This window comes from Schistocerca americana, unplaced genomic scaffold, assembly GCF_021461395.2.
Source record: "Schistocerca americana isolate TAMUIC-IGC-003095 unplaced genomic scaffold, iqSchAmer2.1 HiC_scaffold_1579, whole genome shotgun sequence".
NCBI classification, from domain to species: Eukaryota; Metazoa; Arthropoda; class Insecta; order Orthoptera; family Acrididae; genus Schistocerca; species Schistocerca americana.
In genome coordinates this window covers 5,001-10,000 of record NW_025725665.1, presented here as the reverse complement: position 1 = coordinate 10,000, position 5,000 = coordinate 5,001, and the positions used below count along the sequence as shown (strand labels likewise).

The following is a 5,000-nucleotide window of genomic DNA, read 5'->3' as shown; positions in this document are numbered from 1 at the left end:
CACAAATCCAACTACGAGCTTTTTAACCGCAACAACTTTAATATACGCTATTGGAGCTGGAATTACCGCGGCTGCTGGCACCAGACTTGCCCTCCAATAGATACTCGTTAAAGGATTTAAAGTGTACTCATTCCGATTACGGGGCCTCGGATGAGTCCCGTATCGTTATTTTTCGTCACTACCTCCCCGTGCCGGGAGTGGGTAATTTGCGCGCCTGCTGCCTTCCTTGGATGTGGTAGCCGTTTCTCAGGCTCCCTCTCCGGAATCGAACCCTGATTCCCCGTTACCCGTTACAACCATGGTAGGCGCAGAACCTACCATCGACAGTTGATAAGGCAGACATTTGAAAGATGCGTCGCCGGTACGAGGACCGTGCGATCAGCCCAAAGTTATTCAGAGTCACCAAGGCAAACGGACCGGACGAGCCGACCGATTGGTTTTGATCTAATAAAAGCGTCCCTTCCATCTCTGGTCGGGACTCTGTTTGCATGTATTAGCTCTAGAATTACCACAGTTATCCAAGTAACGTGGGTACGATCTAAGGAACCATAACTGATTTAATGAGCCATTCGCGGTTTCACCTTAATGCGGCTTGTACTGAGACATGCATGGCTTAATCTTTGAGACAAGCATATGACTACTGGCAGGATCAACCAGGGAGCTGCGTCAACTAGAGCTGAGCAGCCGGCCGCCCGGGAGTGTGTCCCGGGGGCCCGCGCGAACACGCAAGCGTCCGCTCAATTATTCTGCAAACAGGAGGAGGCTGAGCTCCCCTGCACCATACACCTCGAAACCCTCTCAGGTCCCGGCGGCGCGCAGCGCCGTCCTAAGTACTTGGTCGGGTTCGAGAGAGGCGCAATCGCCCGGAGTTTGGCGAGTAGACGCTTTAGGTGCGACCACCCGTGCTCCCAACTGAGCTTGCCGCTGCCGACAGAGGCCCGGGAGCGTGCTGTCGTGGCATTGCCGGCGGGAGACAACACGCGCCACCTACGGTGACCGGCAGCTCCAACGCCAGCGCCACAGAAGGACAAAAGCCCCACTTGGGTGCCGAAGCGAACTCTCCCAGCACAGCGCACGCGCCAACACGTCCGCACAGCTGCGATACAAACCACCTGCGAGAACCGCAGAGGCGACCGAGCAGCAGACGGCGTCGCGGCGCCGAGCGCCGGGCGGCGGCGCATCCTCAGCGCACACAGTCCTCAATCGGACCAGCACACTGCAGATGTCCACCGCGCTTCGCACCGGGCCCGCGAGGACCTACTTTGGCCGCACGGCGCCGCGTGCAGGGTGCGCCGGCGCGCAGCTGCGCCGCCTGCCGCCTCCGTCGGCCGGCGCGCCTGCCACTGGCCGCCCCCACCAGCCGGCTGTAGCGCGTGCGCCCACGCACCGCACGGCCAACACGCCGGGAGGCCCCCCCTCACCGGCCGGGGACGGTCCCACCCAGCCACCGCCGCGTATCGCTTCACACCCACATGCCATTCACGTTCGTGGGCATGGTGGGTATCGCTGCAACAACCGGTTGGTAGCTCAACCGATCGTCGCCATCACTGATTCACCCCTAGCGAGAACAACCGCACCACAACGGTTTACCAGTTGTTCATTTGCGTAACGTCACCAGCAAACGTAGGCGTCCATCGCCATTTGCAAATTCAACGATTGTTGCATGCCTGTGTCAGGTGTCACGACACACTGTCTGCCCACATACACGCAACAACATGTCCACGCTTAGCGAACACGTGGAAGGTGGCCCCCGTACGTATGCGATGTCCATTGCGCGAACGACTGTCAACCGGCCTCTGTCGCATGTCGCAGATGTGGAACGCAGTGCACCGTGCTATCACGGTGTGTGAGAAGAGACGACTACGTCTGACAACACGCGCCACTACATCAACAGACGGCTCATGCTGATCGCCATCCAGGGCATACCACACTGCAATCCAGCTCTTATAGGGAGACGACACGTAGCTGAGTGCACAACATTTGGACCGCATGGTTCGCCGTTGTTGGCGCAGTCGTTGTACGGTCACATGTACCACGATGTATCATTCAGTACATGAGGACCAATGTGCAGTACAGTGTGTGATTTGGACGTACAACATCAGCGGACAGTTGACACAGGCCGTACCACAGCGTAGGCTAAGTGCTTCGCCATGCGAATGCCAATGAACAACTGCAAATGCCAATGAACAACTGCAAAGGGCATTGAGCATGTACGTCCTGCTGCCATCCACATTACAGTGTATAGCTGCAAGGTGTTTAACATGAAGCGATACACTGGGGACCGGGCAGTGCGAGTAGCAAACTATATTGCGGGGGTTGCAGTTAGGCAACACTACACTAATTTAACGCGTCGTATGACAATTACAGAGCAGGTTAAGGCCCAACGTGTGTTGGGTTAAGGCCCAACGTGTGTTGGGTTAAGGCCCAACGTGTGTTGGGTTAAGGCCCAACGTGTGTTGGGTTAAGGCCCAACGTGTGTTGGGTTAAGGCCCAACGTGTGTTGGGTTACGTTAAGGGGCAATGTGGGTTACGTTAAGGGGCAATGTGGGTTACGTTAAGGGGCAATGTGGGTTACGTTACGGCGCAATATAGGTTACGTTACGGCGCAATATAGGTTACGTTAAGGGGCAATGTGGGTTACGTTACGGCGCAATATAGGTTACGTTACGGCGCAATATAGGTTACGTTAAGGCGCAATATCGGTTACGTTAAGGCGCAATACAGGTTACGTTAAGGCGCAATACAGGTTACGTTAAGGCGCAATACAGGTTACGTTAAGGCGCAATACAGGTTACGTTAAGGCGCAATACAGGTTACGTTAAGGCGCAATACAGGTTACGTTAAGGCGCAATACAGGTTACGTTAAGGCGCAATACAGGTTACGTTAAGGCGCAATGCAGGTTACGTTAAGGCGCAATGCAGGTTACGTTAAGGCGCAATACAGGTTACGTTAAGGCGCAATGCAGGTTACGTTAAGGCGCAATGCAGGTTACGTTAAGGCGCAATACAGGTTACGTTAAGGCGCAATACAGGTTACGTTAAGGCGCAATACAGGTTACGTTAAGGCGCAATACAGGTTACGTTAAGGCGCAATACAGGTTACGTTAAGGCGCAATACAGGTTACGTTAAGGCGCAATACAGGTTACGTTAAGGCGCAATACAGGTTACGTTAAGGCGCAATACAGGTTACGTTAAGGCGCAATACAGGTTACGTTAAGGCGCAATACAGGTTACGTTAAGGCGCAATACAGGTTACGTTAAGGCGCAATACAGGTTACGTTAAGGCGCAATACAGGTTACGTTAAGGCGCAATACAGGTTACGTTAAGGCGCAATACAGGTTACGTTAAGGCGCAATACAGGTTACGTTAAGGCGCAATACAGGTTACGTTAAGGCGCAATACAGGTTACGTTAAGGCGCAATACAGGTTACGTTAAGGCGCAATACAGGTTACGTTAAGGCGCAATACAGGTTACGTTAAGGCGCAATACAGGTTACGTTAAGGCGCAATACAGGTTACGTTAAGGCGCAATACAGGTTAGGTTAAGGCGCAATACAGGTTAGGTTAAGGTACGACATAGGTTAGGTTAAGGTACGACATAGGTTAGGTTAAGGTACGACATAGGTTAGGTTAAGGTACGACATAGGTTAGGTTAAGGTACGACATAGGTTAGGTTAAGGTACGACATAGGTTAGGTTAAGGTACGACATAGGTTAGGTTAAGGTACGACATAGGTTAGGTTAAGGTACGACATAGGTTAGGTTAAGGTACGACATAGGTTAGGTTAAGGTACGACATAGGTTAGGTTAAGGTACGACATAGGTTAGGTTAAGGTACGACATAGGTTAGGTTAAGGTACGACATAGGTTAGGTTAAGGTACGACATAGGTTAGGTTAAGGTACGACATAGGTTAGGTTAAGGTACGACATAGGTTAGGTTAAGGTACGACATAGGTTAGGTTAAGGTACGACATAGGTTAGGTTAAGGTACGACATAGGTTAGGTTAAGGTACGACATAGGTTAGGTTAAGGTACGACATAGGTTAGGTTAAGGTACGACATAGGTTAGGTTAAGGTACGACATAGGTTAGGTTAAGGTACGACATAGGTTAGGTTAAGGTACGACATAGGTTAGGTTAAGGTACGACATAGGTTAGGTTAAGGTACGACATAGGTTAGGTTAAGGTACGACATAGGTTAGGTTAAGGTACGACATAGGTTAGGTTAAGGTACGACATAGGTTAGGTTAAGGTACGACATAGGTTAGGTTAAGGTACGACATAGGTTAGGTTAAGGTACGACATAGGTTAGGTTAAGGTACGACATAGGTTAGGTTAAGGTACGACATAGGTTAGGTTAAGGTACGACATAGGTTAGGTTAAGGTACGACATAGGTTAGGTTAAGGTACGACATAGGTTAGGTTAAGGTACGACATAGGTTAGGTTAAGGTACGACATAGGGTAGGTTAAGGTACGACATAGGTTAGGTTAAGGTACGACATAGGTTAGGTTACGGTACGACATAGGTTAGGTTACGGTACGACATAGGTTAGGTTACGGTACGACATAGGTTAGGTTACGGTACGACATAGGTTAGGTTACGGTACGACATAGGTTAGGTTACGGTACGACATAGGTTAGGTTACGGTACGACATAGGTTAGGTTACGGTACGACATAGGTTAGGTTACGGTACGACATAGGTTAGGTTACGGTACGACATAGGTTAGGTTACGGTACGACATAGGTTAGGTTACGGTACGACATAGGTTAGGTTACGGTACGACATAGGTTAGGTTACGGTACGATATAGGTTAGGTTACGGTACGATATAGGTTAGGTTAAGGTACACATTGTTGTAAGGAAAGGTTTAATGGGGGGCGGGGCGGGGCGGCCGGTTTGTTGATTGTGATTATAGTAAGTGGATGCCTGCGGCATCATCTGATTTGCCACGTCAGGATGCACCTTTGGCTCATGACAGGCGGCGCTCTCATTCCAT

The 5,000-nt window shown here is 50.9% G+C and overlaps 1 non-coding gene across 1 annotated transcript in view; it reads right to left on the bottom strand.

The window, feature by feature from the left end:
* The window catches only part of LOC124569986, a 1,910-nt gene extending 1,250 nt beyond the window's left edge, over positions 1 to 660 (bottom strand). Inside the window, exon 1 of the ribosomal RNA XR_006971405.1 lies at positions 1 to 660. This exon is cut by the window's left edge and continues 1,250 nt beyond it. This is a non-coding gene — a ribosomal RNA (small subunit ribosomal RNA).
* Positions 661 to 5,000: the final 4,340 nt, after the last annotated feature.